General features: G+C 49.6%; 1 protein-coding gene across 9 annotated transcripts in view; it reads right to left on the bottom strand.

Moving 5' to 3' along the window:
- KCNG2 (potassium voltage-gated channel modifier subfamily G member 2) overlaps positions 1–12075 on the bottom strand; it is an 84764-nt gene that overhangs the window by 64755 nt on the left and 7934 nt on the right. The window lies entirely within an intron of this gene.

Below are 12075 nucleotides of genomic sequence, written 5' to 3'. Positions count from 1 at the left end.
TTTATTAACTCAACAAACTATCATGTTAAGGACAAAAACCAGTCTCTCATTTAATGGAGAAAAATTAGCAGCATTTCCACTCAGATCTGGAAAAAGGGAAGGACACCCACTGTTTCTGACATTGTTCACACTTTCCTAGAGGTGCTAACCAATGCGATTAGGCAAGAAAACCTATTAGAGGCAGAGAGTGGAAAAAAGAAGTAAAACCATCTCTATTTGCAGATGAGATGATAGTACACTCGGAAACCCAGAGACTCAATGACAGAACTTTCATTTATTAAACAAAAGAATTCAGTAAAGTAGCAGGCTGCAAAAGCAATAGCCTTTCCTATATACAAACAATAGATAGAGGCCATGATGATTGAAAAGTTGACTTACTGGCAACAAAAAAGATTAAATATGCAGGAATAAATTTCACAAGGAATGTGTACAATTTTTACAAGGAAAATTTTAAAACACTCCGGGACACAAAAGTAGAGCTGAACAAGAAGAAAGAGGTCCCCTGTTCTTGGACAGGACAACTCAATGTTACAAAGATGTTTTTCTCCTGAAGTTAATTTATAAATTCAATTCCATTAAAAACAGAGCAAGCTATTTGATGGAGTTAGACACATTGATACTAAAGTTCAAATGTGTACAAATAGCCAGGAACACCCTGAAAAAGAAGGACTATGCGGAGAGGACTAATATAGAAAGAACTCTTAAAAACTGAGGGACAAGGGACCAAAACCCTGTAGATAAATGAGAAAAAAAACATGAATGGGCAATTCACAAAAAAGAGATAAAAATGGCCCTCAAATGTATGGGGAAAAAGTTCTAGCACACTCATAATTAGAGAAGTGCAAATTAAAAGAACACTGAGATATCATTTCTCACCCGTGGGACTGGCAAAAATTCAAAAATCCAGGCACACGGTGTGTTGGTCTGGCTGTGAGGAAACAGCACTCGCCCAGGGTGGGGGTGCGCACGGGGAAGGCCTCTGGAGGGAAGGGGCAACACCCAGCCAATTTAGCACGTGCATCCCACCTCCAGGAGTCGACCCTGAAGACACGCAAAAATAGACAGGCACAGGTTACTCAGTGCAGCATGGTTTGTAACTGGAAACCACCCAAACGGCCATGCAGAGGAGAGTGGCTGAATACGTACGGTGGGTCCACACCGTGGGGTGTGCCGCAGCTGCAGAGAGAAAGAGGAAGGTCTCCATGACCTGACAGAGTGGCTCCAGGGTAGACTGTTAGTGAAAACACAAGCTGCAGAGGAGCTCCTAGAGCACGCTGCACTTCGGGGAGGACAGAGGCACACAAAACACACAGGTGTCGCCTGACTGCACAGAGACGTTTAGGAAGCATCAACCAGAAACTAAAGAGACTTGTGGGGCCAGGCTGGTGGCATAGTGGTTACATTTGTGCGCTCTGCTTCAGTGGCCTGGGATCCGTGGCTTAGCATCCTGGGTGCGGACATACACACCGCTCATCAAGCCACGCTGCGGCTGCATCCCCACAGAGGAGCTAGGAGGACCTACACCTAGGGTACACAACTATGCACTGGGGCTTTGAGGAGGGGAGAAAAGAGGAAGCTTGGCAATAGATGTTAGGTCAGGGCCAATCTTCCTCACCAAAAAAAGCCTGCAAAAAGAAAAAAAAAAAGAGTCTCACAATCCACTTACAAATCATTTAAAATAAATAAATAAATAAATAAAATGAAGAGATTTGTCCCACACAGGGCTGGAAGGTGGAAGGAAGTGCGGTCCGAAGAGGGTGGCAGGGATGAAGACTGGACAGCCTCCTCTCGGTAGCCTTTTGTGTGGCTCTGACTCTTAGAACCATGGTGGTGTTCCACACTCTGTGCCCACGCCACAAAATAAACCAACACCCAAAGGGATAAATGAAAAACAGTAACGTGAGCAGCACACAGATACCCTCACTGAAGGGTGGGAAGACGAGAACTAGCCCGAGGGGCTGAGGGAAACAGTGTTTGAGGGCATGCTGTGAGGTGGCACACAGAAGGAGCTGTGCATAAGAGGCTGCGTCGAGTTAGTAAGTTCTCACAGGCTGAGAACAACATTCTTCTCAAGTGTCACCATCTCGAGAGGCAAAGAAAAACTGGAGAAGCTACAGGCTGCAGGGTACTCAGGAGAAATACAAACCGAATGTGGCGCGGGGTCCTGAACAGGGTCCCCGAACACAGAGTAGTGGGAAGGGCTACGACTTAGTTACTGTATAGGACCGATGTTAACTTTCTGGTTTGGATTCTTGTGTAATCGCCGTGTAAGATGTTAGCATGAGGGGGAGCTGGGTGAAAGATACAGGAAAACTCTGTGCTAATTTTGCAGCTTTTCTGTAAGTCTAAAATAGTTCAAATAAAAAGTTTTTTTAAAAAACGTAACTTTTTCTGCTTAAACCCTGGGGCACTGGAATGAAAAGCACCTTGAGTCTGAATGCAACAAGTTTTACTGAAGCCATCACACCCCCTCCCCCAAATGTTAATGCTGGGATGTCCTCACAGGTAAAACATGCTAGAATGTTCAGCCCACTTCTAGAATAGCCATCAAAATCCTAACAGGGCTTTTTGCAGAAATGGAAAAACTCATCCTAAAATTCATATGGAACATCAGAGACTTTAAACAGCCAAAACAATTTTGAAAAAAGAACAAAGTTGGAGGTCTCAAACTTCCCAATTTCAAAACGTGCTACAAAACTACAGTAACCAAGAGTGTGGCCCTGGCATGGACATACCGATCAGAGGAAGGGAATAGAGGCCCAGAAATAAACTCTCACTTCGATGGTCAGTTGATTTTCGACAAGGGAGCTAAGACCATTCAATGTGGAAAAGACAGTCTTGTCAACAAATGGAGTTGGGAAAGCTGGATGTCTACACGCAAAAGGATGAACTTGAACCCTTACCTCACACCCTATACGAAACTTAACTCAAAATGGATCAACGAACTAAGTTTAAGAGGTAAAAGTATAAAACTCTTAGAAAAAAACAGAGTCAAATCTTCATGACCTTGGATTTGGCAATTCTTAGATATGACATGAAAAGGATACATGAGGAAAGAAAAGACAGATCAGTCATACTTCATTAAAATTAGACTTTTGTGCATTGAAGGACACTCTCAACAGAGTGAAAAGACAACCCACAGAATGGGAGAAAATATTTGCAAATCACATATCTGATAAGGATTTAATATTGAGAATATATAAAGAGCTCCTACAACTCAACAACAAAAAGAGAAACAACCCAGTTTAAAAATGGGCAAAGGACTTGAACAGACATTTCTCCAGAGAAGATACACAAATGGCCAACAAGCACATGACAAGGTGACCAAAATCATTAGCCATTGTGGAAATGCAAATCAAAACCACAGTGAGTTTCCACTTCATATCTACTGGGATAACTATAATAAAAAAGACAGACAATAACAAGTGTTGACAAGAATGTGGAGAAACTGGAACCCTGGTACATTGCTGGTGGGAATGTAAAATGGTGCAGCTGCTGAGGAAAACATTCTGACAATTCCTCAAAAAAATAAACATAGAGTTACCATATGAGCCAGCAATTCACTCCTAAGTATATACTCTAAATAACTGAAAGCAAGGACTCCAACAGATAAATGTAAGCCAGTATTCTCAGCAGCATTATTCACGATAGCCAAAAGGTGGGAGTGTCCATCAACAGATGAACAGATAAACAAAATGTGGTCTATAACCACAACGGGATATTTTTTAGCACAGAGAGAAATGAAGTACTGACACCTGCTACAACATGGATGAAACTTGAAAACATTCTGCTAAGTGAAAAAAGCCAGACACAAAAGGACCGATATTCTAGGAAATATCTAGAACAGGCAAATTTGTGCAGGCAGTAAGTATAAGTTCCCAGGGGCTGGAGGGCAGGGTAAGCACACTTATTGCTTAATGTGCACAGGGTTTCTGTCTGGGGTGATGAAAAGGTTTTGCAAGTAGTATTGATGGTTGCATGACATGGTAAGTGTAGTTAATGCCACTAAACGGTACAACTGAACATGGTTAAAATGGCAAATTCTATGTTTTATGTGGTGGACAGCCTCTGGCTCTGGCCAGCCAGCTGTGCCGGCCTGACCGAGTCCTGAGCTGAGCTCCAAGCCCATCTGTACAGCAGAGCAGAGTGATCACGAGATGCCTCATGACTCATGACGGGCATGACGCTCAACCTGTCAGGCCCTGACGCAGCCCAATCAGAGCAGACACTGTGTAGACCACATGCCCAGTGTGGCGCCGGGTGTGGACAGGCGCCAAGTCCGTCACCGTGATGGGGACGTGCAGGGGGTGCGAGAGGGAGCCCAGGGCTTGGAGCAGCAGCCCTCCCCCTTGGCTTCCAGCTCTGTGACCTGAGCCCCAGCCACACCTATGGGGCCACCTGAAAGGTTCCATGGCTCAGTGAGGCTGTGTGCCAAGTCACAGGGCGGGTGCTCTGCAAGAGCCAGGTCGCAATGCACTGCCCCACGCTGCCATCGGCGGGTTGTGTCCTGGGCCCCTTCCAGGCATCAGCTTGCCCAGAGTCCCTCTGTGGGCTTCTTGCTTGTCCCACGTCCTGTGGGCCTGTGGCCTTGGCCCCCGGCCTCCCCATGTGGCCACGGCTCCTCGCTGGCCTAGAGGACCAAAGGGGAGGAGTCTTGTGCCGGCGCTGCTGCTCCACTGTCCTGTGTGCCCCTCTGCTCCTCTCTTCCTAATTTTCTTTCTTTCACTTCTTGACTATTCACGCATGCCTCAGTTTCTCATTCAATGCACAGAAGGTCGCTGAGCATCTACGCTGGCCAGGCACGTGGCTGGGCCCTGGGCCCCGAGGCTGGACCATGTGTCAGCAGTATGCCCAGCAGCCTGGCCAGGCCTTGGGGCCATGGCTCTTCACAGCTACCTGGGGGGCGGGGGGGGGGGGTTGTTTCTAACAGCAAGGGCTGCCAGATGCCCACCTCTGGCTACCCCGAAAGGACACTCAAAGCACCCCGAGCCCAGTGCTTGGAAGGAGGATACCTTCTGGACACTTCTTCCAGGAACTGTGTCTGTCTCGGGCACACGAGTTCCTGCAGGCATGAGCTGACTCCGGCACTGCGGTCTCCCGGAGGCAAGGCCACTTCCTGCTTGGGAAAGCCCGCCCCAAGTTCTGCTGCGCCACATGGACCCAGTGCGACTCCTCACGCCCCCTCTGAGGGACTCGTGTGCGGCTGCTTTGACTTTCAGGTTTCCGAAAACAAAATTTTTAGGAGAAATGCTGTTTCCTGGCAGCCATGGGAAACCTTCTCCTTTACTCATGGCTGCGACAGGCACAAATGGGCTGAGAGAGTAAAGCCACGTCCTGCCCTGCAGGGTCGTCAGGTCCTGCAGGCGGAGTCACTGCAGCGGCAGGGACTCATGGCGGTGGGGGGGGGGGTGTCACCGCTCTGGACGTGGGGGAGACCCCCTGCAGAAACAGCAGCATCAGGCGCATATTCTTCTCTAGGAAGTCAGTCCTATGGAGGCACAGGGACATTAGCAGGAAGAAACCTGGCGGAAGTGTCCCAATGGCCATCCCTGCCTCACTGGACGGGTCCATGGGTGACACAGCGGGACGGAGGTGGAGGGGAGGCCCTCACGGCCGAGGCAGCAGGAGGGCGGCTCTGCAGCAGGGGCTCAAGGAAGGGGGTGTGTGTGGATGGGGACGGCACCTAAAAGGGCTGCTAGGTCACCCCTGCTTTACAAGCGGGCTGCAGCCAAGGCCCCAGTCATTGTAAATTTTAAACAACTCCGTTTACAGCAGGATCAAAAAGAATAAAATACTTAGGAATACACCTGACCAGGGAGTGGAAAGACCACTCGCAGAAAACTACAGAAAGTTGCTGGAAGAAATGAAAGAAGACACAAATAATTGGAAACAAGTTCCATGTTCAGGGATGGGCAGACTTGATATTGTTAAGGTGTCTATACTACCCAAAGCGGTCTGTAGATTCGTGCAATCCCTATGAAAACCCCAACGATGTTTTTGCAGAAATAGAAAAGTCCATCCTCAAGTTCATGTGGGACCTTAAGGGCCCTTGAACAGCCAAAACAATCTTGAAAAAGAACAAAGTTGGAGTTCAAAACTACTACAAAACTCTAGTGTCGTACAGTGTGGTAGCAGCATAAAGACAGACATACAGATCAATGGAACAGAATAGAGCCCAGAAATAAACGCTTCCATATATGGTCAAACGATTTTTGACAAAGGAGCCAAAACTGTTCAATGGAGAAAGACAGTCTTTTCAACAAGTGGTTTTGGAAAACTGCACATCCACATGCCAAAGAATGAAGCTGGACCCTCATCTGACACCACACACAGAAATTAACTAAAAATGGATCAAAGACCTGAAACTGTAAAACTCTTAGAGGAAAAGATGCATGACATTGAATTTGGCAATGGTTTCTTGATATGACACCAAAAGCACAAGCAAGAAAAGCAAAAATAGACAAATGGGACTTCATCAATATTAAATAATTTTTCTGCACCAAAGAACACTATCAACAGAGTGAAAAGACAACCCACAGATCAGATTATAAGGAGAAAATATTTTCAAACTATACATCTGATAAAGGATTAATATCTGGAATATATAGAGAATTCCTACAACTCAAAAATAACAAAAAATCCTATTTTAAAGATGGGCAAAGGACTTGAATAGACATTCTTTCAAAGAAGATATACAAATGGCCAACGAGCACATGAAAGAGGTTCTAATATCACTAGCCATGAGGGAAATGCAAATTAAAACCGATGAGTTACCACTTCACACCCATCAGGATGGCTATTATCTAACCTCCTCCCCCAGAAAATAACAAGTGTGGGCCAGAATGTGGAGAAACTGGAGCCTTGGGCACTGGTGATGGGGATAAAAATGGTGCAGCTGCTGTGGAAAACAGTATTGTAGCTCTTCAGAAAATTAGAAATAGAATCACAATATGAGCCAGCAAACCCACGTCCAGGTTTATACCAAAAGAATGGAAAGCAGGGACTCAAACAGACATTTGTACACCATGTTCATTGCAGCATTATTCACAACAGCCAACAGGTGGGAGCTTCCAACAAGAGATGAATGGATAAACAAAATGTGGTATATCCATACAGTAGAATATTATTCAGCCATAAAAGGAAGGAAATTCTGCAAGATCCTACAGCGTGGACGAACTTGGAGGACGTTATCCTGAGTGAAACGAGCCAGTCACAAAAAGACAAATAGTGTATGACTCCACTTACATGAGGTTCTTAGAGCCACCAAAATCGTACAGACAGAAAGCAGGATGGTGGGTGTCAGAAGCTGGGAGAGGGGAGATGGGAGCTATTGTTTAATGGGGACAGAGTCTCAGTTTTATGAGATGAAAAGAGTTATGGGGATGGATGGTGATGGCTGCACAACATTATGAATGTGTTTAATGCCACTGAACCGTATGCTTAAAAATGGTTAAAATGGTAAATTTCGTTATGTGTATTTTGCCACAATACAGAAACCTCCAAAGCCATGTAGTTGCTTAGGCTCTTATCACTGATTAGTTCTTGAGAGCACAAGGATCAGGAAGAAAGTATCGTTTACAGATCCAAACGTGACTCACAGACTCCTTAAGGAATTCTGGCACCTGAGGCTCAGGACCTTCCAGGCCTTGGCCACCAGCTCACACAGGCCAGCCCTCAAGATTCCTAAACTTCCGTTTTCTCTCAATTCAAACGTCCTGCCTCTTAGAAGACTTGTTCAGAATCTCTAGAGCGGGTGACACACGATTCACATTCACAGAGAAATACGCGCGATTCCTGGGGAGAACCACTGGTGTCAGGTGGTGGAGTCGCGAGCAGCATGCCTGTGCCCCCCAGAAGCTGCATAACCACCCTCCCCAGCGAGCAGGCTGTGCCTTGGTGCACTCACAGACTCGCAGCATCCGAGGGGCTAGGACGGCAGCTGAGCCCACAGCTGACTGCCATGCAGGAGCAGCTGCGCTGTTGCTCCCAGGAGGAAGCTGGGAACTGGGGCCCCTCTCCGAGACTGAAGACTGGACCCAGAGTCAAGAGGAAGGGAGAAGATTCTGAGAGGCCTCCTCATTCACCCTTCCCACCTGGGCCACCTCCTGGATGAATTAGTCTGCGGAGGAGTCCAGCTCCAGGTCCTCGAGGCTCCCCCTCACCAGGATCCACCTCCCTGGGACCTGCCTCCCTCCCTCTCCCACCTCTGTCCGCACTGGGTCACATTCCTGCTCTTGGTGAAGCCATGCTCAGAGCTCCACGGGTAACTAGCCCAGGCTGGACACCTGCCCAGGTACTCGCGTCTTAACGTGTTGGAAAGATAAAAAGAACTTCTCCACGACCCCTGCAATCTAACTAATTGGTGACAAGACCATCAGAATCACATTCCTCTGTGATTATTCAGGACAATCCATACAGGATCCCAGGTCAGCAAAGCTACAAAAATGAGACGCCGCCAGCACGTAAGAGCAATCTCCGAGTCACCACTGCCCCGCCTGCTCCTAGCACTGGCTCTTCCCGGCTCAGCAGCCACCACACCTCGTACCAATTACCTCAAGGTTAAAATCTGCCCCTCAGCTCCGGACACCCTGGCCAAGAAAGACTCAAGGGCTTCTGCCCCATCCAGGCTGCTGAAGATCGAGGTTTGTTACTAGTCAGTCGACTACTCTGTGTCTCGGTTCCTGTATCTGTAACACCAGAAGCGAGAACAGCCCCGAGTCACCGTGTGAGAAACCTGGAGGCCATGCACGGGAGGGGCCGTTGTTCAGTTCAGACAGTCCTGTCATTTTAGTACGAACCAAACATCAACTATTCCTACCACGACGAAACGTTACTTTCACGTCCTGGTGAACACGTCTACGTGTTCTGAAGAGGGAAACCACACGGTCGCAGGAGGCCAGCGGGGGAAACAGCGTGAGGCGAAGGGGCCCAGCAGTGCACAAACCCTTCTTTGTCAGTCCGACCTCTTCAGGGCGGGGAATGCAGGCAGTCTTGAGCGAGCTCTCAGATTAGGTGGAGCTGGTGTGAAAGCACAGCGGGAAATCCAGTGCACCGGGAAAGAGGGCTGCCACATGACAGTCTCCCTGGAATGAACTGGTGTCATTTAATTTTTATATAATTTGACTTTAACAGTCCGAGTTCCAAAAATAAATACTTATATCACTTGTTTCAGGAACATATTCTCTGCCGTTCAAATAGTTTCCTAGCTTACTAATGCACGTTTGTTATGGAAAGTGTGGGGACCCGGCACAGGAGGCGGGGACGGCAGTAACCTCAGGGAGCCTCGCCAAGGCTGTCGGCGCTTCTGCTTCTTGAGACCCTGGAATCCAGGAGCATCGCGTGGCGGAGGATGGCTGCGCCACTGCACTGTGCTCCCCGCCATGGCCTCCTCACACTGGGGGTCTCACGCAGCGGTTTCTGTCTGCACCCTCCTCGAGATGATGGGGCAGCTTGTCTTACCCTCTCATCTGACCTCAAGGTCCTCCTTCAGGGTCGCCTGACGTGGATCTGGGATGGGAGAGCAAACTGTGGTCCACGCACTCACGCTTCCCGACTGGGACAGTGTCTGCCACTGCAGTGTCTGCGGCAGGTCAAGTCTGTCCGGTGAGGGGGCCGCGAGCAGGTTGCTTCAAGTAGGCACAGTGAGGGGGGCGAGACGAGCTGCAGTGCCTGCCCCCACCCCACACACCGTCCTTGGAAAGCACGCATGTCCTGCCTGCTGACGGTTTCACAGCAACCCTCCCCGACCAGGCCTTTCAACGGGTCAAAAGCCGTGCACTGAAGGAAGGGGTGCTCAGGGCCAAGAACAAGGCACTTGCGAGCAGAGAAGGTGCTGTGGGCAAAGGAACATAGTCCAGGATCCTGCAGGGGAGGCGGCGGGCAGCCCTCTGTGCCATCAGTGGGGGCCGGGGGTGCTGACAGGGAAAGAGAGAGCAGGGCATCCTGGAAAGCTCGATGTGACCAGAGAAGTGACACCAGCAAATACCTGCTGACCGTGCCACAGTGACAGCCGTGTGACAGCCAGGTGTGACGACCGCATATGAAAAGTGTGACTACCTGTGTGACAGCCGTGTGTCACAACCATGTGACAGCCATGTGTGATAGCTGCGTGACAAATACACCTGACAACCTGTGGACGATCACACATGACAACTGTAGCTTTAAGGCTGCATGAGCTCTGCAGCTTGGCTGCTGCCCGCCGCCCGCACCCAGGCATTGGCTTTGCTCAGGAATAAGATCGGCATATCCTGCACGTGTGAGCTGGCGAGTTCCTGGGTCCTGGCTTTCGCTCCCCACCGTGCCCGGCCGCCTGTCCACTGCCCCACACGCCTGCCGGCCCCACTCAAGGTCAGCGAATGCTTCCCCATGTCCCACTCGGTCAGGCCCACGAGAACGTCTCATGTTCATGAGAAAGAGGAAATGACTCATTATTCATCTCACTTGCACGTGCGTTAACAGCCTTTTAATTCAATTTGAAATGCGCCCTTTATCCACTTCCGGAAGGAAGGCAGTGAACTGGAATGAGTCAAAGTTTCACTCCCAGTGGGGATTGACATCCCAATGAACAATCAGCTGCAGAGAGGGGGAGCACAGCAGAGGCGGCTGGCCTGGGGAACCACCCGGAGATGCGGCCCCAGAGGGCAGCGAGAAGCCACCAACAGAGGACAGCTAGCTGCTCCATGGGCCTGGGACCCCACTCCTAGGCCCCGCTGCCACCACTCTGCATTGTCTCCCATCTGCCATCTCTGAGGAGGGCACACACGAGGCTGCCAAATAGCGGCTCAGGGACACGACATCCCCAGGGTTGCAGGTCCCTGAGCTGGCTCTGAGCAGCATGGTCTAATGAGGTTTAGAGCTTTGCATGGAAGGATATAAAAGCAGGTGATTTCCAGCATCCTGGGCGCCAACTACAAGCTGGGGGAGCTGTGGTTTGACTCCCCCATCAATTCGCCCGGTCTTCCCACTAGAAGCCCGTCCCTCCTCCCGCCCCTGAGCACACTGCACAGTCGCCCCACAGAGTCAGCTGCTTTGACTGGACTAGGGGGTTAATTTGGCCGAAGTGGATCATGATATTATCCCACCGAGATTCAGCCTCCCATCCACGAAGGAAGCACCTGAACCTTGTCCATTCTGCAAAAACACCCATGTTACTGGCCAGCTGATGGGCGCTCGAGGGCGGAGCCTCCCCAGGATGGAGGCGACACTCCTTCTCTCTTCTTTCATCCATAAGAAGGATAGGTTTGGATGTTTCTTATTCTTCTCTACATTAATTTGCCTAAATGAGTCCTAGACGTTCATCTTCATAAAAGATAATGTTCCAATTATAAAACTAACCCACGGGAAGAATGGAAAATTGGGCAGTACAATAAAAGAGAAGGAAAAAATATCTTTAATCCCATCACCACAGACAACCACTGAAAATTCTGATCTTCCTTTGTGTGTTTTTACCCGTTGGCTAAATTCACACAGCGGTTGCACAGCAGCTGCAGCAGGTGCCGCCGGGCTCCAGGGCAGCCAGCCGAGCGGGCGTGGGCACCGGGTAAGGGGAGACGGGCAGGGCGCTGCGCGAGGAGGAAGGACCTCCATGGCAGGGGCTCGGGACAGCCCTCCCGGGGCAGCTCTCAAGCTCAGGTGCTCAGACCCCATTTCCAAGGTTCTCCTCTTGCCTCCCTCCTGGACAATGAGACAGAAAGGTTTAGCAAGACTGTTGAGGACGAGGGCTTGGGTCGTGTGCCATCCGGTTGGAGGGGGACGGTGGGCGTGGAGGGTGGTGACACTGAGGACGCTGAGGAGACACCCACGTTTTCACTGAGTCGTGGTCCTTTGTTTGACACTGGGACCCGGTAGGAGTGTGATGCTGTCTCTTCTTGGATTCCACTGGAGGTCACAACTCCCACCCCAACCCGCACCCCGTTTACACTGTCTGCAAGCACATGGGCAAACGGTGCATCACGCCTCACCTGAGGACGGGCCCTGACGTCTACCATCTCCCTGTCACAGGACGTTACTTCAGTATTAATTTAGAGCCAGATACTGTCTCATGAATGCTGCGAAGAATGATGCTTTTGGATATTA

The sequence above is a fragment of the Equus przewalskii genome, chromosome 7 (assembly GCF_037783145.1).
Source record: "Equus przewalskii isolate Varuska chromosome 7, EquPr2, whole genome shotgun sequence".
NCBI lineage: Eukaryota > Metazoa > Chordata > Mammalia > Perissodactyla > Equidae > Equus > Equus przewalskii.
This window is presented reverse-complemented; position numbering and strand designations above follow the sequence as displayed.